Source organism: Cyanistes caeruleus, chromosome 3 (genome assembly GCF_971803275.1).
Source record: "Cyanistes caeruleus chromosome 3, bCyaCae1.hap1.1, whole genome shotgun sequence".
In the NCBI taxonomy this organism is placed as follows: domain Eukaryota; kingdom Metazoa; phylum Chordata; class Aves; order Passeriformes; family Paridae; genus Cyanistes; species Cyanistes caeruleus.
The window spans coordinates 53,668,358-53,681,350 of record NC_141703.1 but is presented as its reverse complement, the minus strand read 5'-3'; the positions used below and the strand labels follow the sequence as shown (position 1 = coordinate 53,681,350).

Genomic DNA, 12,993 nt, shown 5'->3' with positions numbered 1-12,993 from the left:
AATTGTAGAAATTCTAGGAAATTCTTGGAATGGGGAGGAATAGAAAGTATTGTGGTGAGAACTGAACAGCATTCTTTGATAGTCCAGGCAGAAACGAGTTCAGGAAGTCCCTGGCTAAAAACAGGGTCAGCCATGGTATCAGATATTCCTCAGGGTTTTATCCAGTCTGAATACTCAGTTGCAGTCGTGTGCTATTTTAACAGCTGCTGCGATCAAATAGAGTCATTCCCAAATGAATCTAGCTAAATGATGTTTTTCACCTAATGAAGTTATTGAAAAATATAATTTGTAAAGTTTAATACTTAATTACAATTAGCTATAAACTAGTCGGGCATAACTGTGTATCTGAGCTACACAACTGTCAGAAACACCCCCTGAACTGCATTTATTTAATTTAGTTCTGTAGGGACTCCATCTTATATCTTGTACAACCATGGAGAAGTGGTTTGCAATAAGTGGCTGAGCTGTCCCAGTGCTTTTGTGTTTTAAAGATTGATGCTTTATTGCCTGTTTTTTACCTGTTATTCTCCTTTTCTCTGAGTGTCAGTGCATCTGAGAAATAAATCCATTCAAACTGAAAACCATTTACTACCTCAATAATAGGCAGCTTTTCATCTGTAAACAGGAAAATATGTAATTTATTGTTTCATTACTTTTGAAATAACTTTGCTTTTTCTGACGTCTTAATGTGCTTCTCTGGTCAAAAATCCAAGGGCCCACAATAATGCTATGTAAAGTTTAGTTCAGAAACAAAATCAGACTGCTTTCTCTTAAGATATTTAATGTCCAAAGTGTATTAATTAAGGTAGTTAGTGCTCTACTCTCAAAATACAATGAATCAAAACTCATCCTTTGCATTTCAACGTATGTAAATAAAAGAATAGTAAGTATAAGGAAGTCTAGACAAAAATCACAATATTTCTTTGACTGACTATTGGAGCTCCATATGCAAGATTTTCTGTCATTTGTATTGAAACAGAATGTAACATCTTTTTGCAAACATATGCATAAGGTGGGATTAACCTTAATAACTTTAGACTTCTGCTGTCTAGATACCTGTATAAAGTAATCATCTAGACTTCCTTAAGAATTAAATAGGAATTTTCAGGATGTACTTGACTTGGCCTATCTTAAAGTTCTACCTCTAGAGTGAAAAAGATGCTGTCTGGAAAAAGTCTTGAATCCAGACTCATGACAGAACAAGAATGGTGCCCATAGTTGCTACGTTTGGAATACATTTACACACACACACAGAGCCATGTGTGTGCATGAACACACACACAGTCCAAGCAAAAACACAACAAAAAACAGGACTAAACAAGCTTTGCTGTTTTTTTTTTTTTTTTTTAATTTGGTTAGTTTGTTTGTTGTTTTGTTTGTGGTTTTTTTTTGGGGAAGTTGATGTTCCCTACCTTGTGTGTAACTACCATTTATATGTATTTTTTAAAAATATCTGTGACTTCTAAAAATTTTATTATCAATAATGTTAAAGAACTCTGCTGACAGAGTTATCAATAGAAAGGTCCATACACCATACATTTACAAATTTCTCACGATTGTTATTTGTAGTATAAAAACAGTTCTGGTCCACCAAAAGTATCAATTCAATACACACTCCATAGAAAATACAATGCTTCAAATAGATTAAATCTAAATAGAAAATTTCTGTCATATATAAGATACAGTGATTGTACACTGGAACACAGAAAAGCTTTCTTCAATTGTTCTGTTTTTTCCTTTAAGTAGTATTTTCATCATCATGACTGAATAATTTCCAAACAAATCATCTGATGTGCTACATTGCTAACACTCATTAAAGTAGCTTTTTAAAGTCATACTTTTGTATAAAATTTGTTAAATTTGTATGAAATTTGTTAAAATTTTGCTCAGAAATGAACTAGAACTTCATTCAACTAGGTGTTCATTTCATGTTATCTAACCCAGAAGCTCCTGAAAATAAGCACCTCAGGCTCAAAAACAAAATGGTTGTCAACAGAGAAAAAGATGCACTTGAAGGCACAAGCGATCCCATCCAAAGCTCTGGTATGGAATGTATTTGCTTCCTTCCATCTCTTTTATTGGAGGCATACTCAGTTTATGATAACAGCTTGTCTCTCAGGTATCTAATGTTAGGATAGATAAAGCCAAGGGTGTCTTGCTCTGAACAACACATCAGGTTTAGGCAGTTGCATCTTCAACTCATTTCACTGACTACTTGCTTGTGACTGTTTATAACACAAGTTGCTCCCTCCTCAAGGGAGCTGACCACACTATTTCAGAAGGCCAGCAGTCTGCCTCTTATTGGATTTGAGTTTAGGTGGCTTCCCACCAGATTAATTGTCCATGCAGGGTAATACTGATGTTTTTTTAACGAATCCTCATTCATAAATCACAGTCCAGCTGTTTCCCCCGGTAGAATGCCATATGACGGAAGAGCAGTTACCAGCCTGGCACCTGCCCTCGTCACTTTACATCTTACAAAGTTATTTTGATTACAGTTACTTTCATTTACTTTGAAGGAGCTTACAGGCAGAAATTATATCAAGATGACCAGAAAGGTATTCAGAATATACAAATAAGTTCTATACTTATTATGTAGGCCAATAAATTATATATATATATATATATACACACAAATGTCTTTACAAATTCTCAGAAGTTTTTTTTTTTTTTTTTTTTTTACTACGGGAAATAATCAGCAGAACAGACCAAAAAAGGTAAATGGATTAATTAGTCAAAAAGCTCATTAATATAAGCATTCATATATTTCTAATAATTGACAAACAGCTGGTTCACCTGACCATAGTTATATCATCTTGAGCAACTTACTTTCCTAATTTTTTTGTGAGCTTATTTTCAAAAAAATAGACTTTTTTTCTTTTTAATGTCTTCTCATCTTAATAGTTTACATAGCAGAAAAAATAATCTGAGGAGTTTTCTGAATGCTAACAATTATCCTCATCATTCATCAGAGGATTGTTTTCAAGTACACACAAAATGGACTACAGTTATTCCAAATAATATTAGAAAATCAACCTTTACATTTCTTGTGTATGCAGTGGAGAGAGACATAGGGCATCTCTAGTTGATTCAGAACTTCAGAACACTTAATAACTCTCTGGATTTATATGAGCTAGAAAAGAACACTAGCTTGGTGGTCAATTTTAGACAAAGTGAACCTGAGCCTAAATGTCTGCAAACCTGCATCTAGGCTACAGGACATGTGAGATTCATTCCCCTAATGTGAGATTTGTTCTCCTAACCCAGGTAGATCAGATCAGATCAGAAACCATTTGGATCCCTCCCCAGCTGAGCACCAAGCTTTCCTTACAAGACTCACCTAAGAGAGGCAGGAGGAAGCTGCAAACTTTGAGTTGACAGTCAGGTTGCAGTATCCTGTCAGTATAGGATACATGCATGAAAGTGTTGCATAGCTGGACTGTTTGTAAAACCAACTTTTTCACAAGTAAGAAGCAAGATCATGTTATTTTTCTATAAATCCTTGGAAATAAGCAGGTTTTTTGAGAAATTATGTGCTCAACACAATTCTAAAAAGAAGAATCTTAAAATTCTTGCAGTCTGTATTCATACATTTGTAAACACTTTAAATGCTTAGTTTTACAATGGAATTATCTCAATCAGTAGAGTTTTGTTTAACTCCACAGTGAACAGGAAATTGCAGGATGACTTTTTATTATTATTTTGTGTAATTTAGACAACAATTGCACTAACTCATTTCCCACTGTTATTTTCTTTCAGTTTAGAAGGAAAATAGTTTGACCTACAATACAGATTCTCTTGGTATTTTGTCAAATTTATTTTACGCCAGCAGCAGTCACTGATTTTAATTGAATGGAAACAACAGCTCTCATCCTGTGTGTCACATTGCTGGATTTTGTATCATTGAATTTCAATCTGGTTTCACTGGGACCTGCCAAGTGTGGCTTACTCCAACCTCTGAGTCTCCTTGCTAGACTCTTTTCCAGGACAGCATTGTTTGCCTTTTGTCTGTTCTCTGATTAAATTGACACCATTTTACCTTTTGTGACTCCCGTGTCATTTTCTGTTGACAGCGTCTAGCAATGGTAACAAACCAATGTCCTTGAGGAAGGGGCAGAAAACATTGATTGTCTGGGTGTGTTAATGCAGAACCTTTAAAAGTCCTGCCGACGTGGCTTTGTGCTAACTGGCAGCTGAATGGGGGCTAGCAAAAGATGCTATTAACCACAGATAACAGTCAGCACCTTCTATTCAGCAGCAGTGTCACTTTGTACCATTTGAGGGACAGTTGGTAGTGAAATTTGTTAAAGCAATTCTCACCCTCCCTGTACACATCCTAGACTGATACTATTTAAGGCAGAAGAGTGGAAATAGTTTTCTGATTAGAGAGATGTTGGTAGGATGCTCATATAATTTCCAGGGAGCTGAAACACTTAATTCAATCCATCTCCACTTCACAGCTAAAATCTCTTTAGAACAACAAGATAGGCCCTGCTGACATGAGAGGTTAAATGTTTACCATGGATAGGGAATTTATAATTGCCTTTTTAGAAATGAATGATTAAAAGTGGTTACAAGAAGCACCTGGCTATATAAGTCTTATCCATAAAACACAGGGGAGAGGTAATAATTATGTCAAGTCCTTACACTATGATCTTTTGAAATGGGATAGGAAAATAAAAATACCAGAGTCCTAAAAGTGTGAACTTTACAAAACATCTGCATTTAGAAATAAAATGACTGAGAAGTGCAGAATGGTCCTTTTTCAAGCTTACATGCTGAATATGAAACACTTAGTCAGCCCCTCTTCTGCTCAGCAACAAAATCAGACACACTTTTGTCATATTTGAAAACACTTTCACTGTGTTTTCTAGATTAGGGAATTGTCCAAGTGTTAAAGTAGAAACTAGGGTGGGAACTTTGTCTTCCTTCTGCTCAGTTAACATTATCATGAACAGCATAAATCAACCAATGTATTTTGAATTTTTACCAACATGATGAAAACATAACTGTCTTCATATTTCCCTCAGAAGCCAAAATTTCATCTTGATTTTAAGTGACTCTGTGAACAAATTATTGATGGCACATAAACATATCTGATTCAAAGTTACACTGTATAGTATGATATACTAGCTCACTCACAGGGCCACATCAAACTGACTTCCTCACAGGCTGGTTCACATAGCCACTTCTAAGCAGTACTGGAATAAATTCCACCTGTCTGCATTCAGCCATTTAAACATTTACTAATTATTGCAAGATATTGTAGAAGCTGAAGGCAAGCGTAAATCCCCACCGATTCTTGGAATAAAGTAGGAACTAAGTATACATAAGCAGAACCTACAAATATCTGCTGTCATGTACAAGATGGTATGTGTTGTATATTATTTTGGGGATAATTAAAATAACACGTGCTGTGACATTATACATTACTATCCCATAAACTCAGTAGAATGATATTTACTTTATTGAGTGCTTCTCTTCACAACAGTTATTGTTTTGTTCCACTGTGGTACAGATATGCTGGCTGAGGTTATTACTCACTACCTATGGTTTTGAATAGATACATCCCATTATAAAACATGCAATTAGCTTATCTTCTTTTTCTCTCTTTTTTCTTTTTCATAATTTTACATTCTAGCAGAAAACAGAGAGTTTATTTTTTAAAGAAAACATCAAAACAAAGGGAGTATTTGTATTCATAATCAACATAAGAAGATTAATTCCAGTCTTGACAAAGCATTTAGCTCTATATTAGAAAAAATACATGGCAATATGCTGCAATTCTGTGTACATGACCACAGATTACTACTGGTATGCTATTGCAGAAAAGCTCTTCTGTTGAAAAGCAGTATCTCAGCAGTGGGGATGCTCTAAGGAGAATTCAGTGGTGTGTGTGTGTTTCCACATATGCACCAAAAAGCAAGCACTCAAAACATAATTTGAAGTAAACTCAAACTTTAATTAGGCCTTTGAATATTGATAGTTTTTGCTGCTGTACTTGAAGTACACCACTGGATACCTAAAAATAAACATCCATCCATAGTAAGGATATTGCAATATTTTTTGATGTTTGAGTGATATAAATGAAAGAACATCTTGCTGCAATCATAACTGATATAGATCTGTCAAACTAGTTCCTGATGGATATTTTTGTTGCTGTTTATCCAGCTCTGAGAGAACAGTGATGTCTATGATAGTCAAAGGTTGCTGTAATTAAACTCTCAATCCATCTGTGCATAGGAATTGATAGTATTTTCAAGAATAGAATGTTTTCAGCTATTGTACATGTTTATTTTGGCTTGTTGAGGGACACATTATCCTGTTCAACTTTCAAGAACAGTTTGTACGGAAGTTTCCTTCAGTATGTTCCACTGAAACAGAAGGCAGAAACTATCTAAAGCACTTAAAGGTTAACTCAGATATTTTTCCTCTACTGACTGTAAGATGCTTCTTTTGTAAAAGTTAGTGACAGTACCAGAACATAAATTGGTACAAAAGGTGTTTGTTGTGCTTTTTTTTCCTTTTCTTCACTGGCTTTAAATATTTTACAGCTATCAAATGTGTAGGTAGTGAAACTACACTGGGACCAGAGGCCAAACAATTGTAAAGGCAGAGAAAAAATACAAGGGAAAAAGAAATTTACTCATTCTGTAGACAGTTGCATTTCAGGGTTGTTTTTTTTTTTTTTATGAGTAACCATTTCAAGAAAGTTCTATTACTGATTTCAACACCTGTAGCAAAACATACTTAACAATCATGAGCTCATGAGTTGGCAGATATATATAAAGTACTCAGAATGATTGAAAACACTTATGGAACTCAAATACGGGTGTATGTATTCAATAAACGTTTCAATGGGCCTTTAAAGGAAAAGTAAAAAATCGAGAGAGAGAAATAAATATCAAAATGGCACCAGAAAGTAGTGCTGATTAGACAACTACAATTTCATCTTCAGAGAAACTTCAAAAGAAAACAAAACAAAACCAAAACCAAACCAAAAAAAAATCCCAAACCAAAGAAAAAGAAACAAAAAAATCAACAAAAACCCTCACAAAACCAAAAACAAACCAACCCAATATTTCTGTCAGAAAATGAAATGCATAGAATTCTAGCATCAGTATTCAACACTATCAGTACAAGATACTGTGTTAAAACATCTGCCTGAACTTCCTGTCTACATAATTGAGTTCGACCCCTTGTACTATCTCAGCTGTGCTTTCACCATTCCGGATCTATTTGAGTCATGCAGAGTATAGATGAAATGCTAGTTTTTGTCGTTTTTGCAAAGAGGGATGTTCTTGGTTTGAAACCATTAGATTTCTGACAGGTATTTCTGGTTCAGAAATATATTTCATCAAATATATTCTAAATTCTTCTATTTATAAAAGAATAATTAAAGGTAGTGTGTTACTTTTCTTGTAGAATAATAGATTCAGGGAAAACAGACAAAAATATTTCTCTTTTCATTCAAAAAGAAACAGCTGAAAAATGTGAAAACATGAGTAAAACATGATGGACAGGGATCTTTTTAAAAATATTCACAAATCCATTTTATCAATTCTAAACACTTTGGCAACTTGGTAACGCATGCCTGAAAATAAATGTTTACAATTCATTATTATATAGTCCTTGCAATTCGGAATTATTTGGAGGCCCATGAGTGTGTTTGCTTACTTCATTACCCAACTGTCCTCACTTCTGTGTGCTCAGTGACACTTCAGACTTTGGCTGCTTCAGCTGTTTTTGAGTTCCATATAAACTACAGTTCTGCACAGGTGTTGGTGTCATTATTTGCCTGCCACCAGCTCTTGCATGTTTGTGTAGCTGGCCACTTCTATCATAAGATTCAATAAAAGGAAGGAGGAAGTAAATGGGAAGAAAATTATTATCTAAAGATTGGGAGTGACAGCCATTGCTGAGTTTTCATTCTGTATTTTATCTACAAAGCAAAAAGCCATACAGCTAACGAGAAAACAGAATTTATGGTGCAGTATGCTGAATCAACTACTAGGTGGAAAACATGTCCCTAATATTTAAATATTTAAATTAAAAATAAGTGGGTTGGAGGGAAAAGAATGTTCATAAGCAGTCCACACCAAGAATTTTCAACATCTGTTTCTATCAACTAATTCAAACTTCTATTTTTTCAAGTTTATTATATTGCAAAAAAACCAGAAGAAACTGAGAGGAAGATGGAAAAAAAAAAAAAAAAGAAACCAAGAAATGGAAACCAGCTTCAGTTTGGTCCTCAGGATACTTTTGATTTATTAAACTGCATCTCAACATGCCTAGAGGTGAGAGGGTAAGTTAAAAGAACAGCACAGATGACAAAAAATATTGGGGAGCAAAAAATAATTTAAGCTACCTATGGTATTCATAAAAATATAAGCTGACACTTTGTGAAAGGCCACTGTACTTCATAAATCATAGGTTTAGAAGGGACCCTGAAAGGTAAGGTATTCAATCAAATAGACGTAGTCACTACTAACGCATTTTGGTCTGCTCTTCAGATAAAGAGTTTCCATTTTCTGAATGCTTTCCTCTTTTGTTCAAGATCATGCAGTTTAGCCAGGTTTATCAGGAAAACATTCAGTTTAAGCAGGTTTATCACTCATAACCCTTCATGTGTTCCTTCAGAGGGCTCACAGTTCCTGGAAAATCTTTTCATACAAATTCATGTTTCTCTTGAAATTTTCATTTGTGCTATCCAATTTTGAAGATTATAAATGTCGGCATTTCATACTTAGTCTTTCTAGGTAGGCCCCATGTCCATGTTTCCAATTAACTCTCAATTATGTAGAATAAAATATTTTAATTTAAATCACATCCTCAAGATGTTTTCTACATCTTCTGTACAACTAAATTGTTATTAATACCTTCCAAAAATTTGTGGATCAGTATGGCCAGGCCATTCGTTTTATCCAGCTGTTGAAATCAACAATGCAGACGTTGAAATCTGTCTGTGTCATTCAAAGATTCAATTACAATCAGTGCAGAAATGAAGTACTTGGAGTATATCATTCACCAACTGCATACCAAGAGAGGGCTGCAGGACTGCATGCTCAATTGATCATGTCAATCAATTGAGAAAATAGTGTTGATTGAGGGAATAGTTCTGGTCCACTCACCAGTTGGGCCTTATAAGAACTACAGCTGCTCTCATCATAGAATGTGTGAAATTTCTCTTGGCTTTATAAGGAGTCACAGAATATTCTGAACTGGAAGGGACCCACAAGGCTCATCAGGTCCAGTTCTTAAATGAATGGCTCTTACAGGGATCAAACCCATAACCTTGACACTATTAACACAATGCTCTAATCAGCTGAGCTAAATATCTGTATAATGCTCACTGGAAAGCAGTGAAGTAATTTAGGTTTTCCTCCTGCTGTATCACATAACAACTTTAACTTACCTGATTTCTATGTAGGTGTCATTGTACTGAGACACTGATAACAAGCAACTTAGTTTATATTTATGCATCCACCTAAAATTTTAAAAGTGATGGTTACTGTTATCGTTCTTCTGCTTCTCTTCTATGATACATGTGAAAGTTAAAGATATTCTAGTTGTAAAATTTCAGGAAATTGTTTACTTGGTTTATAAATAGCTCAACATTTATGTTGTCTTAAAAGTCTATGTTGGAAAAGAGTGCTTGGTTTTGATTTGAGAAAATGCCAACTGTGAAAGTAAACAACATGAGCAATTAACCAAGTGGGCTTTGCCTTTTATTTTTAACTGCTTGTCAATGAATTTACCACCCACAGCCTTCTCTGTGGGTGTATGTGCATGTACAGGGTATCTTTCAGAGCTGTTCAAATACTACTATGAAGATAGTATGGGAATTGTGTTTTTAATTTGCTTATTGTTTTATTCCTCTGATCTGTGCACTAGAAGTTCTTAACACAAACAAGAAATACACTCTATGCTGGGATTAGAAATTCTAAAATGTTATGGTAACTGAACTACTGTTTTTATTAAATGAAGACTTATTCAGCCTGTAGCTGGGGACAGCTTATTTTAATTGTATCAGAAATTATGTGTATTCTGTAACTTTGGCAGATTTTCTGTCAAAAGCAGTGGATCTGCACTCCTTAGCCTTTACAAATTTATGGTATATATTTGATCTCTTAGAAAATGTTACCATCTCTTACCTCACTGTACTACATAATCTACTCTTTTAAAATAGTGAATTAGAGCAGCTAAATGTGACTCTGGTATTTCCAGTTCCACAGTACTGTAAAAAGTGCATGTATTTTTACAGGTTGACATTATTAATGATAGGTTAAATCAGGCACCGATATCTGGATTGGTGGGAATGAGGTAACAAAATTTCTATTTTTTTGCTTGCCACATTATCAGAGACTACAAGAAATAGCAGAGTTGCAAGCAACATAGAGGCAGCTATCTCCATGACATCAAGGAGCTAATCACCCAAGAATAATAAAAAAAGACAGTGACACATGAGGTTTAAAAGGAACAATTTAAAAAAATTTCAAAACTCACCAGATCATATTTATTTTTAACTAAAATAAAAGATAGACTGCAAACACGATGTCCAGTAATAGATCTAAATCAGAAAAAGGAATGACAGGATTTCTAGGCTAATGACTAATTGCAGAAGTCACTGAATAAGATGCTATTGCCCATGTTGCACAAGAGGTCAGGCTAAATGACCATAACGTTTTCGGAATCTACAAAAGTAGGTGTTCGTGTCTTAAGAGAGGGAGCTTCCTAAAAATACTTTTTTATACCACAGTTTGGGTCTGAGGTTGCACTGAAAGATCTTTCTCTTCAGACCTTGAGAAAGTGACTGAAACTTTTTCATTATACCTTCTATCTCTGTGTATACCATTACTTTTAAACAAGGAAAGGGCAGTGTGCAAATTCTCACACTGGGTTACTGATTAGAGACCCTGTTTCATCATCATGGTGATCTTAGCCACCTTCCTGACCCTTACTCAGCTGCTCTCTTCCTCTCTGCTGCACATTACAAGGGGAGAAAGTAAACTGAAAAAGCTGATGGGTTGAGATAAAGGAAGGGACATGACTTGCCAGTTGCTCTAACAGGACTCAACTCAAGGAATATTAATTTCATTTATTATTAATTTGAATCATAGTAGAATGATGAAACAAAATCAAAAAAATATAAATCACCTCCTCTCACACATTCTTCACAAGGTTCAGATTCACTCCTTTATTGCTGAATCCTATACCTCCCCCTTGTTGCTGTCAGCAACCTCAGGATCTCCTCCAGGGAAGCAGCAGGATTCTGGGGACCAGCATGAAACACCAAGGAGACGGGCTCCCGTTCATGAAACCATTTATTCAGCATGGGAACAAAGTCACATCCAGAACAAAGAGCCCTGAGCAGAGGCACAGCAGGGGTTTTTGAGGGACAGAACTCTCAAGGGTCCCCACCTTTGAGGGTGGAGTTCAGGGTCAGGGACCAGTAGAAGCACACCAAGGGAAAAACCCCCAGGGACTCAAACCCAGTCAGAACACCTGGGCCACCCTTCTCAAGGGGTTTGGGGTGGAACCATGTTAACTCTTTGTCTCCCTGAGGCCACTGCCACACCCCCTTCTGAGTAACACAGAAGAGACAGGGAGTGGGGGACTGTGGGTAACAGGTTTTGTTGCTCTTAACGCTTTTGCTGTGCTCCAGAATAGGTTTATCCTACAGGCTACAGCTTCTTTTGGGGCCTGCTCAGCTGCAGCAGTGTGGGGTCACCCATAGGCTACAGTGGGGATATCTGATTCCAGTGGTTCTTCATGGGCTGCAAGGGAATCACTGCCTTGCTGTCTGGAGCACCTGTTCCCTCCCTCCCTCACCACCCTCTTGTGTCACCTTGCTGTCTGCAGGACTGTTTCTCACTTTTCACTCGTCACTGCCTGTTCCTTAAATGTGTTATCACTGAGGTACCACCACCTGGGTTTATGGGCTTAGCCACACCCTAGAGCATGCAGGGCAGTCCCAGCCTCTCTTCACAAAACCCATACCTGAAGTTCCCTGCTAACAAAACATTGCCAGCTACACCCAGTAGAGTCCTTAATGTCTTCCCTGAATGTTTCTGATTGTTTGGGGTTTGTTTATGTTGTTTTTGTTTTTCTAGAATGACTCATCTGTAAAGAGAGATGACACTGGGGATGCAGCTTGTACTCACAGACACCATTCCTTGATCCTCTTTTATTTAACAGTATTGTCAAGTATCATTCTTCCAGCATCACAGTTTCTTCCACTTTGTTCTTATGGCAAATAGCAGAAGGTCTTGTGTCATCCTTGTACACCATCCTTGTTTTTACATAATTTGAGTAAATGGAAATGAACTGTGATGGACTGCCTAATACAGGATTATAGTGTCTTTATTCATCCTGAAACATAGCCATAATTTGAAACACAAATCACTATGGACAGGTAATAATGCTGCCATCTCAGAAACGTGTTGCAAGTAAAGAAATGTCAATAAACAAGCTTCATGAATTTTAGTTTTACACAACAACTTCATGTTTTTCCATTTTTCAGTTTGAAGATTTTTGGACATGTAGCAAAATTAGATGCAATCTGTGTCTCCATATAGGAAAAAAAAGTAAAACGCAAAATACAAAGAAATCTATCTAAAGTAATCTAGAGATTGAATCTCCTCAGAAAAGTAGCTGGCTTGTTTTCTGTTATCAGATGAGTCAAAAACTCTACACAGAAGTGGTGCTTTTTCTCTCCTCTCCTCTCCTCTCCTCTCCTCTCCTCTCCTCTCCTCTCCTCTCCTCTCCTCTCCTCTCCTCTCCTCTCCTCTCCTCGAGTCTCCTCTCCTCTCCCTCTTTTGATCTTTTTTCTTTTTCTTTCTCAAATTTAATAATATAAATAATATTGACATAATTTTGAAGCAATATTTCATCTATTCAAGTACAAATTCTGAGGTGAATGTCTCCCAATGGGACACAACTCAATTATGCATCAGTTTTATTTGTAGTTCTCACATTACTTGTAGCTCTTAA

General features: G+C 36.0%; 1 long non-coding RNA gene across 1 annotated transcript in view; it reads right to left on the bottom strand.

The window, feature by feature from the left end:
- Positions 1–12,176: 12,176 nt before the first annotated feature.
- The window catches only part of LOC111926334 (uncharacterized), a 36,979-nt gene continuing 36,162 nt past the window's right edge, over positions 12,177–12,993 (bottom strand). The window contains exon 5 of the long non-coding RNA XR_002862859.2: positions 12,177–12,372. This is a non-coding gene — a long non-coding RNA (uncharacterized LOC111926334). The remainder of the gene's footprint in view (positions 12,373–12,993) is intronic.